This window comes from Choloepus didactylus, chromosome 15, assembly GCF_015220235.1.
Source record: "Choloepus didactylus isolate mChoDid1 chromosome 15, mChoDid1.pri, whole genome shotgun sequence".
In the NCBI taxonomy this organism is placed as follows: domain Eukaryota; kingdom Metazoa; phylum Chordata; class Mammalia; order Pilosa; family Megalonychidae; genus Choloepus; species Choloepus didactylus.
Window position 1 is genome coordinate 23,120,987 of NC_051321.1, and position 18,878 is coordinate 23,139,864.

Below are 18,878 nucleotides of genomic sequence, written 5' to 3' on the forward strand. Positions count from 1 at the left end.
CCCTCAGTAGCCCGAGAGGCCTTGACTTTTGCTACCTCCTGGCCCTAAGCCTTGGGCTTGGCTTTATCTCGGCTGCCCAGTATCCATCCTCTACCCCACTCGGCCACAGGCACTGAGCACCATCAACAGTCTTTGTCCCTCCAGACTACCTGTTTGGCCCCCACCCACTGTGAGCAGCCCACCTGCCTGGTCAGGGGAATGTCCGTGGGTCCAGGGAGTGCAGGCCGGGACTCAGTGGGCCTCAGCTCTCATTGCAGTGGCCACTTTCAGGGGGCAAGCAGCTTCTCCCACCTGGACCTCAGTCTCCTTTTCCTATTAAAGAGGTGTTCAGAATTCTCCAGGGGTGGCAAAACAATGCTAAACAAAATTCTGGCATTTTCCAGGAGAGCTTTGTGGCTTTTGCCAATGCTTAACCCAAATATAATTTCCAAAATATATTCAAAACCACCTGCAATTTTGTAATAAGCAGCAGCGTGCACATTTGGAAATGCTACGTGATTTTCACACATTCAACTTACTTGTGTTCACACTGATTTTATAAGTTAACATAACAACATGTTGGGAATTTGAACTTAGAAAACAAATGTAACCTAATGGAGTGTGGCTTTCATCTGTTGTATTCATTGGGTCCCTTACCTTGTCAAATTTTGTTTGGAAAAAGGGTTCCACGTCTAAAAAAGCCTGACGGGCATCAGGCTCGATCGCCAGAGAAACAGAAGAGAAGGGACATGAACAGTGCATTTCTGCCAAGTGACTTATATGCTGGGTGATGGGAGTTGGGGTTTCTTAGCCAATTGTGGAACTTCTTGCAGATCTGAGCCCAAGTCCCAGCCCTGCCACTGACTAGCTGGGATTTGCAGAGAGCTATAGGGCTGATTTGGAGGAGTTGGGGTTTGCTTTAGCACCGTGCTAGAGGAAGGGGAGCCTCCTGGTTCCAAAGCCCGGGATCAGAAACAAACATTAAAACCATCAACCACATGATGCCCAGTTCTGGTGTGCCAGGCCCTGGGTGCTGCATGCATTTGTTCTTACCATCTGCACAAAGAGGATTAGCACCATTTACAGGTGAGGAAACTGAGGCACGGAGATTTAAGTGACACCCCTCAAGCCCTGCCACTAATGAGTGACAGTGCTGGGATTTGGACCGCCATGTGAGGTGCAGCCCAGGAGTCTGTACTTTTAATAAGATTCTGATGCAGGTGGTCCATTTCTCTGCAAACACTTTGCTACATTGCACTGGGTTCCAGGTACTGCGGCAATGGCTTGAGAATCGAACAGTTGTGATCAGCAGAAGCTTTTTATCCATGAGGTGGCTCTGGGCCCCTTGCTTCTTTCCATTTCCCCATGAGTTGTGGAATTGATGACCTCTAGGTGCCCTTCCTACTGTGACCTCCTGTGAATCAATCTCTAGCCTCCTTGACCTGGGGCCTAGGCCCAGTAGACGTGAGGGCCAAGTCTCAGTGTGGTTAGGGTGTTATGCAAGTCAAACAGCTGGTGAGTGCTGGAGTCTGGCTGCAATCAGACTACTAGACTCCAGGTCTCCACTAGTCTAACTTCCCGGCAGAGGTGTCCCCAAGGGTAGGGCCGCAGACTACCCCGGGTGCAATAAGGCTTATTGCCGACAGAACATTTAAAAACAGTGATAAAACCCAACTAGAAGAGATGTCAGCATTTCTAAAGCCGTCAGTGATAAAATGCTCCTCCCTGAGGGGTGGGTGCTCCCACTGCCCCCACCTTGGGGTGCCACCCACTGCGACTCCACCCCACTTTCTCCTGGGTCATGTGGGAGCCATGCAGTGAGGCTTGAACTGGGGGACAGCATGGTGTACAGGGTAGGGAATGCTTCTCAGAAGGAAGATTTCCATCCAGCCCTCCCACTGTGACAGAGAGACACCAGGGAAATGTGGCCTGGGTGACTGGAGAGCTCATTCACCTTGGGCTAAAAATATGTGCCTTTCACAGCAGGTGGGTGACTCAGCAAGCCCAAGGGAAGCTCCCGGATGGAGGAAACATGGTACCCGCTGGCCCTGGTTTCCCCCAGATGCCAGGACAACAGAAGAGGCTGACAGCCAGAAATGTAGTATACCTTTTGCAACATTTCCTAGACAAACTGACTTTCTCCCTGCTCCTGTCTCACAAACTTGCTCTTAAAAAGCCATGAAATTACTGATCCAGGCCAAATCTGAGTCACCTTGTTGAACCGCCCAACCTTGTGGCAGCTTTCTCCCAGGCCTTAGAGAGACGAGAAGAGGAGTGTGTGCGTGTGTGTGCATGTCCAGGCCTGGTTGGTGGGAAGATAAGAGGCCTTATGAAATCACAACTGGAGACAGCCATGTGCAACCAGCTGGAGCAAAGGCTGCAGCTGCTCTGACTCTTCTCTGCAATGCTTTATGCCCAGGGAAATGGAAAGGACTGCCTTCTCTCCACCCCAGACTCTTCAGGAAGTAAGCACTGTCCTGAATGTCTAGCTATGTTCTCCAGAGGCTCAAAGGAAGCTGAGGAGTGAGGCAATTATTTGGAGAATTCAGCCCCACCTCAGGCAGTTGTCTGAGCAGGTTAGTGTAAAAGGAAGAGGCAGGACTGGGCACCAGGAGATCTAGTTTCTGGTTCTGCCTCAGCCATTCATTTGCTGTGTGACCTTGAGCAAGTCATTTCTCCTCTCTGGTCTCCAGTTTCTCCTCTGTTTGTCCATTGATTTACTTTTTCCACAAATATTCAGTGAATATAATACAGGGCTGGGCAACTGTGCAAATGTGTTTGGTACAGGAAAATAACAACTGTGACAGATTAAACATGCCCAGAAAGTCTCTGCACCTCCTCTTATCAAGAACTGGCTCTATTTCTCCAGTCTCTTGACTCTGGGCTGACCTTGTAACCTGCTTCGACCAATAAAATGCAGCAAAAGTGATGTGTGACTTTCTCTCCCACCCTCTTGTAATCCTTCTGCCACCCAAGGAAGGCTGAGCTAGGCTGCTAGAGAGGCCACATGGAGGAGAACCAAGGTGCCCTGGCTGAGAGCCACAGCCAACCGCCATTCACATAAGTTAGGCCAGCAGAGCCCCGGCCCCCAGCCAACTGACTGCAAATGCCAGAGAAACCCAGCCAAACCACCTGGAGCACAGGTGAGCTGTCCCAGCTGAGCCTTGTCCCAACGGTCAACCCACAAAATTGTGAGCAAATAAATGGTTGTAGTTTTAAGCCACTAAGTTTTGGGGTGGTTTAGTTAGGTAGTAAAAGATAACTGATACATAACCTTTATTGACCACTTCCTATGTGCCAGGGACTGTTAAATGTTCTGCATATGCGATCTCATTTAATGCTGTCACCAGTCATGGGAGCCAGGTATTATTATCACGATGTCCATTTTGCAGATGGGAATCTTGAGGCACAAGAAGGAGAAATGATTTGCCCAAGATCAAAGCACAGGTTATCAGGGAAGCTGGGATTTGAAGCCAGGCAGTCCCAGCTCCAGAGCCCACATGCTTAACTCCATTGCAGCTGAGATCCTAACAGACCTGGTTCTTGCCAGAATGAGTCTAGAAGGCAGAAAGGTATTAAACAAATACAGACATCAATATACAATTACAAAGAGTGAAAAGGGCTGTGAAGACAGTGGGGGACTTAAGTCGGATCACAGGGAAGCCCGCCAGGTTGGAGGGAGGAGTGGGGTGAATGAAGTATTTGCTGGAACCAGGGTTTTCAAGCTTCAGTCACCCGGGGAGCCTGTTACAAATGCAAATCACTGGGCCTCATTCCCCAGAGATTCTAATCTTACCAGAACCCTGGAGATTCTGATTTGGTGGGTCTAGGTGGGGGCTGCGTACTTTTGTTTTCTTAAACAAGTCCCCCAGGTGCTTTTGATTATCAGGGAGTTTTGAGATACATCACCTGAAAGGACCAAAAAATGCAGCTGTCCAGGCCCCACCCTGAGATGATCTGGGGTGAGCCTGGGAATCTGCATTTTTAAAAGCTCCTCAGGCGATTCTACTGTGTAGCCAGGGCTGGGAACTGCTGCTGGAAGATTCTACAGGATTCTATAGCTCTTTTGAGACCCCAGGGATACCTGGTGCCCATGGAGCCTCCTTTTAGTGATTTAATACTGCAGAGGCAGGCCCAGAACTGAGCCTGAGGTAAATCCTTGCTCAGAGACTTCCCCTTGATTGAATGGCCCCCATAGACTACTTCACAGTCTCTCCTCCCTGATAATTTTCCCAGAGGCCCCCACAGGGTCTCCCCATGGCTTTCCATGTTCCCTTTAACTTTCATTTGTTTTAATGTAGAGTGTTCCTTAATTGCAGGGAGAAAATGACTACCACTCACAAACATTTGCCCTCCTCCGGGCCCTACAAGGCAGCCCCTTGGATCTTATTCTTTCTCCGACTCCCTGCACTCGGGGAATGACGGCATGCATGGGGTGGCCCATAAGAGGTGCCGTGTTGGCACACGGACGACTTCTCGTCCGGCTCTTCTTCCAAATAAGGCCAGAGGGCCACTGCAGTTGCTCCAGGAGCAGTTTGATTAAGACCAGAGGGTGTGAAAGAATCCACCGTTGGCTTGGGCCCTGAAGAGAGCCTGCAGAAGGTGAGGGCAGAGAGAGAACGGAACTGGCCAGAGCAGTCCCTGTGAGCTGGGGAGCCAGGCCCGAGCTAGGCAGAAGTGACACGTTAACTAGCACCTGATCGAGCCCTGCCACCCACGAGCCTCATTTGCTCACTTCTGAAATGTGGTTAATGATCATCACATTGCAGGAGAATCATGAGAACTCATGCCTCCTGGCAAAAGGAGAGTTCATTCCTCTTCCTTTAAGACAAGCACAGAAGTGGAGCCCAGGCCTGCAGTGGCTGACAAGGCCTGTTTGGAAAGACCCCAGGGAAAGACCCTCCTCCAGGGGCTGCACAGACCCAGTAGCTGTGGCCCACCCCCAGAGGCCCCAGGAGCTGAGAGGTCAGCTCTGCCCACCTCTCTTCACACAGACGACCCTCCTGGCAGGGCCTGGTGGGAATGGCCTGGGCCTCAACATGTATAGATGGTAGCCCAGAGAAAAAGGGTGAGGCCTGACCAAGAAGGAAAGAATCAAGGGAATGAGGCACTGACTCATTCTCAGGCTCCTGCTCTAAGAAAGAAAAGGGCTTGGACTTGTTTGGGGAGGGGGATGGGGCTGGGAAGACGCCAGGCCAGAGGGCACAATGAGAAACAAAGATGTCAGAAAGCCTCTTGGCCTGGGGATAAATCATCCTGGGAAGAAAGCCAGCTTTAGAAAACCACAACTTGATTGGTGGTGTCTTCTTTCTTCTAACTCATCCTTCTAACTGGGAGCAACAGTAAGAGGCCCCCAGGACCAAGTCAAGCAGGAAGCCTTTATTGAGCTCTACTGTGTCCCCAGCCCTGGGCAAGTCATCTGTTAGGAGAGACAGGACTAATCTGGGATTGAGTCCACTTAGACAGGGACAATGTTTGCCACTGTGCCTTGTTCCTCTAGCCTATCCCATGCCCCTGCCACCAAGCCAAGTATGGACTGTATCCGGGGCAGCTTTTCTATATAGTACAAATAGTTCTAATTAATACAAAGGCCCTTAGGGCTGTTGGCCCTGGCACTGGAGGCTACATATATATACACACACAGAGAGAGAGAGAGAGAGAGAGAGAGAGAGAGAGAGAGTTAATTTTCATGAGGTTGGGTAGTCATCTAAGGAAGTTTTGTGAGACAGTGGGGGTGGGTGGGGCAGGGAGAGAAATCAAGGACCCAATTCTGATCCTCTGTATCACTGCAATTGTGTTTACAACTTTTTGCTTAATGCAAAAAAGGAATTCATTGGTCTTAGTAACAAGGTCCAAAGGGTGTGGCTGGCTTCAGACAAAGCTTTATCAGAGGTTCTCAATAATGTCACCAAGACCTGATACTCCCCACTGTCTTTTGGTTCAACTTGCCTCCAGGTAACAGTGCTATCACAAGCTGGCTTTACCTCATGGGGTCAAGATGGTAGCAGAACTTTCAAGTCTCACACCTTCTTGCCAGTACAAAGAATCAGTCTACTTTCCCGATGGTGCAAAGTTGTGGAACTCGGTTTCATAGGCTATGATTGGCCTGACTTTGGTCATGCACCCATCCACTGTGGCCAGAGGGATGGAATATACTGATTGGCGGGGTCACAGGCTCTGCTCCTGGATTAGGGTCTGTGGCCATGGTGGTGATGGGGACAGCTTCACTGGAACCATAAACACTGATTGAGGCTGTTACTGGAAGTGGGCGAATGGACAGGCTGGCAAGAGACACTGACCCCTCTTCTCCCCTTCGAGAGAAGACTACAGGGAAAAGCAGAAGCATCTTCTCTGGGGCCTGGGTTGCAAAGTGAGATGCAAATCAGGGAGAGGAATCTCTGCCTTCTCCAGCTCAGAGCACAGAACTGGCTGTGTGGTGAGGACTGAGGGCTTGCCACCCTGGGCCAGCACCAGGGATCATCCCAGGACAGAAGCAGGGCCTCCCGGAGCACCCCGGGCGGTGAGTCCACCAAGGTCCCTGCCTCAGTTGCACAGTGGACATCAACCAGGAGCTGAAGAAACCTCAGCAGCCTGGCCGTGGGCAACTATCAGGCCCACAAGGGACTCCCAGAAATGACTGGAGTCAACTTTGGGGGGTGAGTCAACTGATGTCCCCTATCAGAGAGCAAGCAGCACCCCTGGTGGGGCTACATTTGCTGGCTATGATGGAAAGAACTTGAGACTGTAGGTCAGAATATTTGGATTCCGGTCATTGCCAGACCACTTGTTAGCTGTATGACCTTGGGCAAGCTATTCTTCCTTTCTTGGCCTCAGTTTACTCCCCTGGGAGACAGGAGGGACACCACCCACCTCAAGAGTTGATGAGAGAAGCAGGTGAGCCTGGGCAGCAGAAAGCAATTGGGAAATGCTGAACTGCTACATGAGCAACTTCGTGAACACAACAGTGCAGAAGTATATATCTGAGTGTGGTTAAAAAGGGAGATTTTAGGTTGTATATCTGTTACTAGAATAAAAAAATTTAAAAACCAACAACATAGGACCGAACAACACAGTCAAACCTATTGTAATAGTACAATTATAAAAATGTTCTTTCATGAATCATAACAAATGCACCACACTAATGCAAGGTGTTAATAATAGGGTGGTATCTGGGAACTCTGCACTTCCTGCATGATTTTTCTGTAAACCTACAACTTCTCTCTCTCTAAAAAAAGTGCTGAGTGAGGGTCAGGGCCTCTTCACCTCCTTAGCCTGATGGCTGGAGGCCCGGCCCCCGGGGAGCTGCACCTTCCTGCCCAGCAGCATTCAAGCCACAGGGGAAAGAGTAAAGAGGAACGAGCCCCACATGTGTCCAGGGGAAGTTTGTGCCTTGGAGGCCCTGGGGACAAGCCAGGCATGTGGGCAGCTCCCCAGGACCGTGGAGGGGACCCAAGCCCGGGCATCGGCCTCCAGGTTCTACCAGTCATCCACCGGGGAAGGGGTAAGGCTAAAGGGAGGAGAACAGTGCACGGTGCACAGGCAGCAAACGCACCGCCTCCTCCTCACCAGCCTCCTCCTGCAGGCCCGCAGAGCAGACGCAAATCAAAGGCCAGGGAAGGAGGAGCCTTCTGCCTTGGCTCTAGGGCCACACTTCCTTGGGGGGCTCCCCACCTCTTCCATGGAGCCCAAAAGGCGGAGCTGGCTGGGGATTGGTGTTTCCCAGAATGCAGCTAGTCACAGGATCTAATCCTCTTCCTCCGGCCTCCAAGTCTGGGACCACCCACTCCCCAAATCCTGGGGTCCCTGTGCCCACCTGCTTCCCAAGAGGGTGTCTGCAGCCCAGCCCCCACTGCCGCTGTCTGGCCTTCCAGGCTCAGCTCCTGGAGAGCTGGCTGGTTGAAATGTCGTCTCTCTGCCACGCTTGGCTTTTGATTAATCAGCTAGTAGTGGATGGAACATTCCTTTCCATATTTGCCCCAGGCTGGGCCGCTTGCTCTTTTTTTTTTTTTGGTAAAATACACTTAACAAAATTTATCATGTTAACCATTTTAAAGTGTACTATTCAGTGGCATTCAGTCCACTCACAATGTTGTGCAACTATCACCACCGGCTAGTTCCAGCAGTCACTCCCCTCCCTTCAGGCCCCGGCAACCACTAATCTGCTTTCTGTCTCTGTGAACTTGCCTATTCCGAATATTTCTTATAAATGGAATGATACAATATTTGCCCTTTTGTGTCTGGTTTATTTCACTCAACATAATGTCTTCAAGGTTCAGATACGTTGTAGCATGTATCAGTACTTCATTCTTTTTTTATGGCAGATGAATATTTCATGGTAGAGATATACCATATTTTGTTTATTCATTCATCAGCTGATGGACATTTGGGTTGTTTCCACCTTGTGGATATTGTGAATCTGTCCATTTGCTCTTGATCAGAGGATAAAAGCCAATCTGCTCAGCCAGCGCTGGAGCCCCTGGGTCTCAGACACAATCTAGAGGGAACAGTCCTCATCGTGGAAAAAAACTTGGTCTTGGAGTCAATTAGACATGAGTTTGAATTGAAGACCCTGTGCTTCTTAGCTGTGTGACTTTGGACAAGTTACTTCACTTCTCCAAGCCTCAGTTTCCTTTTCCGGAAGATGCAGTGGCAATACTGTGCAGGGTTGTTGTGAGGATTGAAGGCAAAAGAAAGAGCTCATGGCAGATGTCCAATAGATAGTCTTACCATCTTCAGACACCTTTTCGCATATGACTTCCCTATACCATTCTTTTGTTGGCTCAATGAACATGTTGAGAGCCGACTCTGTACCAGGTACCTCAATACTAGCATGCATGATCTTCATTTCCTCAGCCCTGTGGTGTTGAAACCAGTAAACTCATTGGACCCAAGAGGCCACCATGGCTCAGGGAGAGGTTGAGTGCTATAGGGCTACCAGGTTGTAGAGTCAGGATTTGAATCCAGGTCTTCAAGTACTAAGAGGAACCCCAGTCTGTGTGTTGCCGTAGATTGCTTCTATGTCTGGAGCGTCCTCCCCCTTCTATCTAGATTCCACTGATATTTCAGGGCCTCATTCCCCTTCCATCTCTACCAGGACACCTTCTGAATCAGTTATGACCCTTTTCATTGCAAGTAGCAGAAACTTCTGTCCCAAACAAGCTTAAGAAAAAATGGCTCTTCTTTTTTTTTTTTTTTTTTTGGCTCAAGTAACCCCAAAGCCCAGGAAATCTTATTTCAGGTAAGGTTGGCTTTAAAGCTCAAATAATGTCATCAGTTATTATCTTTAATTCTAACTCTTGGCTCTGCCTTCTCTAATGAGGGCTGAAGTTTCAGACTCCATATGGTAGCAACAGGGCACAGCAGTTCCAGCTCTTACCTTCTTCCAAGTGTCAAGTATAGCGGAGAGAACAAGTCTCACTCTTCATAGCTCACACTAGGTCTTGGAATTGCGATGTGTTGTCACTGATTTGTCTGACATGGGTCAAGTGCTCATTTCTGAACCAATCACTATGTCTAGGGGGACTGATGCCATGGGTTAGCCTAGACCTAAAACACCTGCACCACTCTGGAGCTCTGGTGGCGTCTATCCCCTCTGGAGGGAAACTGAGGTATGCTTACGAGAAGATGGGTGAATGGATACTGGGTGAAAAAACAACAGATACCCACAAGCCCCTGTTGAAACATTCCCCTTTTCTGAATTCCTCATCCCTGCTCATCTCTGTCAGGCAGGAAACTCCTTGAGGGCAGGGATTCTGTGTGATCCTTATCACTTGGGCCTCCCATTACCTGGGAGAGAATGGGCACCAAATGTGTGCTTTTCAGTTCACTGAAGTATTTATTCAGAGCCCAATGTGCCTAGCCCTGTGCCACTTGCATCAATTAGAATTCAACTGAGAAGAGAAGTTACTTTAGCTATTTTCAGGAGTAGAGGGTTTCTTACAGTGGGTTAAACAGCTTGCAGAATCACTGGGAAGGCTGAAGAAACAGAATCTAGGCTGAGCTTTCAGGAATGACCCCTTCCATCATACTTAGCACCAAGAAAACTGCAGCGTCTTCTGCAATCAGAAAGCTACCATCATCCCATTCATAAGACACCTTGATCATGAAGCCACTTTTCCTGCCATCTCCAGGGCCGCCATGTGCTGATGTGATCTAGTCATACTGGATGCCCACACCCTGCCTCCCAGCACCCACCAAGCCAACGACTGGACCCTCGAGTTCCGTGATCAGGCATGCCAGCAAAAATAGGAGAAGTAGCAGGAAGGTTGGTCTCCACCTTCAGATTTCATGTGTGTACACCAAGTGGTTGAACCTGCATCTATCTGGAATCAAAGAGGCCTGGGAACTGTAGTTTTTAGCTTCACGGACCTCATAGTTTGGAAGGCACATTAGAGGCTGAGACGCAGATCCTGGGATAAGGCAGTTGGGTGCCAGCCCACCATATCCACGTGCTGACATAGCAGGGGCTATAGAGTAGTGCAAACCAAGGGGTTATTCTTAAATTGCTGCAGGAGAGAGATGACCACTGAGCTACCAGTTCCTACCTGGTCCTCTGTCATGGAGCTTTGGAGCTGGAGGGAACTCAGAACTCATCTTCTTCCCCTTGTTCTCAACTTTTTCTTTACCCAGGACACTCTTTGTTATGTTCACCCCAGAGAAAGACTTGATCTAGGATATGATAGTTATGAGAACCAACTCTGGAGCCACAGCAGCCCGGGTTCGTATCTCAGTTCAGCTATGTCCTAGCTGTGTGACCTTGAGTAAGTTACTTCATCCTTCCATGCCTGAGGATCCCCTTCTGGCCTCATCTAATAAGGGGGCCTCATCTAATAAGGGAGATTTGAGGATTAAGTGAAAAAATTCACACAAAGCTCTTGACAGCGTTTGGTACGTGGTAAAAACCCCATAAATCTTTGCTCTGCTTCTTAATGATTAACTCAGAGCAGCTGTATCACGGATACAATTTCTGTTAAGCTGTTATCCCTCCCAACTTTTTATTTTGGAAAAGTTCAAACCTCCAGAAAAGTTGAAAGATAAGTACAACCAGAACTTCTCTACCTTTCACCCAGATTCGTCAGTCATTAACGTTTTGCCACATTTGCTCTCTCTTTCTCTCCTAAGATAAGTTTCAAGGATAAGGACAATTTACCTCTAAATATATCAGCTGTTATCTCAGAAGAACAAGGACATTCTCCTCCATAACCTTATCACAATTCAATAAATTTATATCGATGCAGTAATATTACCTAATATATATTCCATATTAAATTTTCCCCAAGTGTCCCAATAATGTCCTTTATAGCTGTTTTTCTTAAAATCTAGGGTCCAAATAAGGATCCTGTATTAGAAGAGCTATCCCTCCTGCCTCTTCTTTCATGACACTGACATTTTTAAGGAGTCACTGCCAGTTGTTTTACAGAATGTCTTATAATTTAGATCTGTTTCCGCATGATTAGATTTAGATTAAATATTATTTTTTTCTCAAGAACATTACATAGGTGATATTCTCATTGCATCACACCAGGAGGCTCATAATGCCACTTTGTTCTTTTAACTGTGCTGCCAACTTTGAATCCTTGGTTGAAGTAGTATCCACTAGATTTCTCCGTTTGAAAGATCCTTTCCCCTTTGGAATTGTCTGGGGACCCTTGGTTGGAAGTCACTAACCTAGTGTCCAAGTTTGTAACCTCTATTTCATGGATGAAGAAGTTAAGATGTAGAGAAGGGGCAGAAATTTCCTGAAACACCCAGCAAAGTCAGTGCCACGACTGAGAGTGAGCAGATCCCAGGTCCCAGCCTGCTGCCCAGGGCCGTGCCCACCCCCTGCCCTGCCTCCGACTGTGTCTGATCAAATGCTAAGGAGGGTCTGATCCTTGAGCCTTCCTCGGGGAAAGGGCTATGTTGGTAAGTTCTCAGCCTATGAATCCATTCTACTAGGACCGTGAGTAGAACACCAAGGGGTGGACTGTATGAGGGGCTGTGGCTACTGTGCCCAGAACCAGCTGCAGACGTTGAGGTGAAACAACCTTTAGAAGTTATCTAGTCCAACCTCAATTTTCTGGGAGGAGACCGAGGCCCAGAGTAATGACATGACTGTGCAAGGGCTCACGGCTGGAGGTGCTACCCCAGGAAGGCCTCCTGGGGTGAGGTGGAGTGGGGAATGGACAGCTCTCTAAAATCAACCTCTGAATCAGAATCCACTCCTCAGCTTCCCAGAAACAGAAACTAGATTTTTGAGAGCGCCCAGAGGCAACCACCCTCAGGACCCCTCTCACACTAACCAAACCCTCTGGAGATCAGGGTCCAGATTAGAAGACCTTGTAGCAATGACAATGGAAAGGGAACAATCCAGTGAATCACTTTCTTCATTCCCTGGAGGCTGCTTAGGTCTCCTTCGTTTACATAGTCCAGAGGTGTAGTGCTGCGTTTCTGTTCTTTGAATTCCCTTTCTGGACCCACTGCAGACCAGCCCCTCTCCCCACCACACTCTTTGGCCTGTTCTTTCTCAGAAGGGACACAATATAATTCTTTGGCCTGTACTTTCTTAGTTACAATAACTCATCCATCACACATCTCTGAGTTTTCACCCAGGTTGATTGGAGTCTGGGTGATCCCAAAACATTTTAATCACATATTTCCTGACAGTCTCTTAGATTGGGTCATTTCAAAAGAGTCATATATGCCTTCAACTGACTGTTTGGTGGATCATGTATTATGTGCCAGGCTCCAGGGACAAAAGGGTGAACAAAATCGTTGAGGGTTTCTCATCAGGGAAGTGACTCCATGCAATGATCAGCCTAGACAGAGGACTGTGACCGGGGAGGAGAGTGAAGAGGGGGTGCCAGAAAGGTCACCTGGGAACCAGCAGGGAGGCTGTTGCTGTGACGGGGGCAGGTGGCAGTGGTGGCCCGAATAGGGCAATCATCATGAGGTTGGAGAGAAATGAACAGATTTGAGGAGGTGAAGTCAAGGACCCCCATAAGGCATCTAACTGCAGCTGCCCAGCAGGCAGTTGCAGGTTGTGTCTGAAGTGCTGGAGAAGAAGCGGTACCAGATTTTTCTATTTCATTTTGATTTTTCCTGGTTCAATTTTTTTAAATCATTTGGGCTCCCTTTGTTGGTGGATAGGCAGCATAGCATCCCTATTCTATGAACACAGACTCTGGAGGCTGACTCTACCACCAAGAAGCAAGGTGTGTGTGCTGGTTTGAAACTGTTATGTACCCCAGGAAAGACTGTGTTCTTTAATGCAATCTTGTGGGAGCAGACTTATTATGGGTGAGAACTTTTGATTTGAGTATTTCCATGGAGGTGTGACCTTGCCCATTCAAGGTGGGTCTTGATTAGTTTACTGGAGTCGTTAAGAGAATCCAGGGGCCAACACAGCCTCTGACACTTGGAAATACAGACAGAAAGACATTTGGAGATGCTAAGCTAAGAGATGAAGCCCAGAGTTTGCCCCGGAGAAGCTAAGAGAGGACCCCCAGAAGTTTAGAAAGAAACACCCTGGAAGAACAAGCAAGGATGCACAGAAACTGAGAGAGAAAGTTAAGAGAAACGGAAGCCCAGAGACATTTTGGAGAAAGCCATTTTGCAACCAGAACCTGGGAGCAAAGGACCAGCAGATGCCATCCACGTGCCTTCCCAGCTGACAGAGGTGTTCTGGATGCCATCGGCCTTTCTTCAGTGAAGGTGTCCTCTTGTTGATGCCTTAGTTTGGGCACTTTTATGACCTTGGAACTTTAAATTTGTAACCTAATAAATCCCCTTTATAAAAGCCAATCCATTTCTGCATAATAGCAGCTTTAGCAAACCGGAACAGTACGTAATCTCTCTGGGCCTCAGTTTCCTCATCTGTAAAATGGTGATAATTCTAACTACCTGATAGAATTATAAATTAAGGAGACAGAGCGAGTATGGTTTCTAGCTTTCTGGAAACCAGCTGTCACTTCTGAGCTAGGAGACACAGGCAGAGCAGGTGAGTTTGGGGTGGAAGTTGCTCCATTCCATTTGGGATAATTCTAAGGACCCCCATAAGGCATCTAACTGCAGCTGCTCAACAGGCAGTTGCAGGTTGTGTCTGAAGCTCTGGAGAAGAAGCGGTACCAGATTTTTCTATTTCATTTTGATGTTTCCTGGTTCATTTTTTTTTTATCATTTGGGCTGCCCGGCTCACAACCTTGACATTCAGCTTCCTGGCAGTGACAGAACTGGGGCTAGAGCTAAGTCTCCTTCATTCTCTTCACCAAGCTGCAGCCCCTGCTCCAAGAGCTGAGAGCTTCCAGGTGTTTTCAGACACTGTGCGCCAAGTGGCCCGATTGTCTCGTTTGGCCAGCATTACTCTCTGAGGTAGTTACAGAAGCCCAGAGACATTTTAGAGAAAGCCATTTTGAAACCGGAACCAGGAGCAAAGGACCAGCAGATGCCAGCCACGTGCCTTCCCTGCTGACAGAGGTGTTCCGGACGCCATCGGCCTTTCTTCAGTGAAAGACCTGTTTCTTTACCAGGAACGTGTCAAGAAGTTAAGTGACTTTCCCAGGGTCACAGAGGAAACGGCAGAGGGTCTGTTTGACTTCCAAGCCCATGTTCTTCAAGCTTAGTTCCCGGGCCATGCCATCCAACAGAACGTTCTGTGACGATGGAAATGATCTGTAGCTGAGCTGTCCAACACGAGCACTAGCCACATGTACAGCTGAGGAACGGAATTTTTAATTTAATTTAATTAGCTATTAAAATGTAATTACCACATGTGACTATTATACTGCACTGCATTGTTCCAATGCTTCCAAAAGGCCAAAGAAAGCCCTGGAACTTCCCCTCAAAAATAGTAACAGAATGGGGTCCTCTTGAGCCAAATTTGGTTTCCCCCACAGGCTCCTGAGCTCCTCAAAATAGTAGGTTCTAGCCCTGGAGGGTTAACTAAATATTTCCTGCAGCTCGCAGGATTCAAAGGTACCAGATGGGAAAGTTGGATGCTTGGGAGGTGCGAAGGCCCCTGGTGACTTCCGAGATGGAGAAAGGAAGTGCCCTTTTGCAGCATCCTGGAACACCAGGCTCCAAGCTGGCATTCCAATCAGTGGGACTGTTGCCTGGGAGACGAGGAGGGCTGGAAATCTCTGGGGGTGGCTGACCTGCAGCAGAGATCACCCCTGGAGGACAGGCAGCCCCCGGAAGCAAGAGATGAATGAGGAGAGGAGCAAGGCAGGCTAGAAAGGGGAACAGAGGCTACCGGTGGGGAGAGGCTGGGGAACGCCAAGGGGCAGAGGGACCAGGGAGGGGCCTGCTGCGGATGGTAAGGCCAAGGGGGAGGGAAGGATGGCAGCGGCTGTCAGCAGGGGGAGGTGGGGGCAGGAATTGCACAGACAGCAGAGGAAGACACCGACGAAGATTCAGTGGATCCTGACTGAGAAGTACAAACCCTTATTAAAGTAAACCAACTGCTTGTGCTGGGCAAGTGTCAGCAGCAGCTGAGCAAGCATGAGTAATTAGAGGCCTGAGAAGAGGCTGGTTATGGTGTAACCTGGCAGTCTCTTTCCCAGCTGACACTGCTGAGCTGCCGCATCATGTTAGTTACCCTTCTTCCTGTGGCAGCTCTATTTTCTGATTTCATTTAGCCAGGCAGGCCGAGTGTGTTTCTCAGTGCATTTCATTTCTGGGCCTGTTGAATGCTGTTTTTATTTTTAATCACCCTGGAGGCACTGAGGTTAATTATCCAGATTGGAAGTGACAAGGAGAACAGGAACATTTTGGGGTGCTTCTTGGGAATGGGGAACATATATATCTCTAGGGAGCTGGGGGCAGGGCATGTCCTGGCTCTCCAGCTGGGTTTTCTAGGGAGTGAACAAGTGTGTGTTCAAGAGTCCACAGCACACCCATCTCTGCTCTGGAGAGTGTGGGGATGGGAGGAAGAAGATGTGGTCCTTGGAGAAGCCCAGGCTTGGGATGGGGAGTCTCACCCAAGCACAAAGAACAGAACTAGGTAACAATGCAAGAACCCTGGCCCTCAGTGGGTAGAATGAAGTCCATTCATCCATTGACTCAACCCAGTGTTCTTTTTGTCTACACCACTACATGTGTCTAAATCCAAAAACCAACTCTTTATTGCATGTTTTCTATGTACCAGATGGGGATAGACAGGGTTGACCTAACAGATTCTCCTGCTGGGTAATCTGCCCTCTTCCATGTGGCCAGTGCCCAACTAACCCTGTCAGTTGGGGGCATCCCATTTCCCTTGCCAGAGACTGGTGTGGGTGTGGGTACGTGACGCCATCCTGGACAGTGAGTTGTGAGAAAAAAATCAGCTAGTTGGGGCCAAGGGGCTTTCTATTTTATACCAGATGTTGTTTGTCTTGGCCTGAGGGTTTGAGGGCTGGAACCATGGCAGCCATAGGGCGTCGTGAGGCCCCCCCTGAGAATGCAGCTTAGACTCTGAAGATGGTAGAACAGAGAGAGATGAAGGGTTGGGTCCTCAGTGGAACACTTGAGCTCCTCAGCAAACCAACCCTGGGGCACCCCACCCATCTCCGTCTTTCTCAATAGGTGAGGGCATCCATCCCATGTGGTCACAGCCATTTTGAGTAAGGTTTTCTGTTCTTTGTAGCCAAGGGCATCTTAACTGTATTCAGACACTGTGCCAAGTGCTTTACATTAATTACCTTATTTATGTGCCAGAGCTACAAAGACAGATGAAGACGTGGTTCCATGAGTGAGAACATGTGGTGAGCTGAGGGAGACCAATCCGAACCAGAAGGGATAAGGGAAGGTTCCCAGAGGAGGCGGTATCTGAGCCGAGTCTTAAAGGAAAAGAAGTTTGGCAAGCAGCGATGTGGTGGGAGGCCTTTCAGCCTGAGAGAACCACCTGAACAAAGGGCCCGCATCCTGTGATAGTCTAGGGCCTTCTGCGAAACCCCCTGGAGCAACACTGGGGTGCATCTGGGCTGGACTAGGGTGAGGCAAGCGAGGTATCTAAGGCACTTGCCCAAAGCTGAGAGTGAGCACCTCCTTAAAAGCTCCCTCCAGGCACCTGGCCCAGCCCTGGAGATAGTGGGGCTGGAGGAGGGTCCCTAACAACTCGGTCCTGTGGTCGATCGGCAGCCTTTGAAGGGTTTCCAGCATTTTAGAAAAATCGCCTGGTTACAGTGTGAAGGACTGCTTTCTGGAATGGAAGGTGGAAATAGGGCAAATCGGCAAGGGGGGCCTGCAGTACCCAAAGAGGACTGTGATGACATGACAGGAGGGCACATGGAGGCCAAGGAAGACCAGGAGGGCCTGGGCAGCACTGGGAGATGCCCAGTGGGCTGTGGCAGGGATCAGGGGGGCACGGAGGCTGGGGTCCAGTACTGACTTCAGAGGTTAGATCTCTGCAGGGTTGACCAAAAGCAGGACATGGTCCCCCAAGCAGAGCACTGAGGTAGGCACTTCATCATGCAAACAGGTGAAGGCTGTGGCCTGGTGACTATGTGGCTCCAGTTCAGGACACCACGTGGTCCTGTGACTGGGGAGCACAGAGACTGGAGGGTGCAGAGCAGGGTCCCCGAGGGCAGGGCCAGGTCTTCTGGGTCATTTGTGTTCCCTGCAGTGGGGGTCCTGTGGTCCCCACTCGTGGTTTTTGACTGCTGCTCCTAACGACCCACCACCACCACCACCTGCCTAGAGACAGTGGGAAGGATGCAGTCCCCTAGACTAGCTGCCAGAGGACAGAGATTCTAGCTCAGAGACAAGGTTGTGGAGGCTCATGCCAGCCACTGGGCTGGGCCTTGGATGTTCATCCATCCACTCTACTCTCACAACCTCCCATGAGATGGGATGTTATAGTCAAAGCTCCTCGGCTCTACTTGTTCAGCAAAAATTACTGGGGGCCTTCTATGTTCTAGGAGGCACTGAGGACACAGTATTAACTTATAGGCAAAAAATCTCTTCCCTCTGGGGACTTTCATTCCAGTGATTGCAAGTGTCAGAGCAATAGCTTGGACTGGCATGAAGAGAAATGGGCGTGTGCAGGTGTATACAGCTGCGATAACAAGGGGATGCCTTCAGGCATGGTGGGAACCAGGAGTTCAGGGGAAGTCATCCAGGCTGTTCTCTCTCTTAGCATCTCTCGGTTAGCCTCTTTTTTCCCCTTTGCTTCATTCTCAGGCAGGCTCTTCCCATGCAGAGACCATGTGGTCACCAGCAGCTCCAGACTTATATTCCAGCAGCTTAGCAGCCTCAGCTGCAAAAGAGCCTTTCTTTCTTAATCAATCCAGCAAAAATCCCAAGCGTAACTCTCATTGGCTGGGTTTGGTTATGTGCTCATCTCAGACCTGATCACTGAGGCCAGGAGAATGGTATGCTCTGATTGGCTGGGCCTGGGGCACATGCTGCCTTCTGTAGCCAGCAAGTGGGGTCATCGCCACTGGAAACATAGGGATAGAAAGTCCGGGAAACAGTGGTTTCCTAAAGGGAAATCATGGTGCTTGAGGAAGAAAGAATAGATCATTTTTTTCTACAGAAGGGCAAACTGATGTTCAGAGAGAATTAAAGACTCGCCCAAGGAAACAGCCAGGAAGCAGCAGAGCTGGGATTTGAATTCAAATCTCTCTGCCTTCAGAACCTGGGCTCTGAACCTCTGTCCCTCACTGCCCCCTCTTGCTGCCAGTGCTTCCCACAAGGCAGAGATAGCAGGTGGTAGCAGAGAGAAGGGATTCTGAAGCCGGCCCATCTGGGTTAAATCCTGGCGTTGCCGTCAAGTGCATAAACTCTCCGGACCTCAGTTTCTGCCCCTGTGAGATGGATCTGATAACCCCTGTCTCACAGGGTGGTTGGGAGCAGTACATGAGTCAAAGAATGTAAACTACCTGGGAGGGTGCCTGGCTCATGCTTGGCAGGAACTGCATGAGTTTTTTTAAAAAAATAATCTT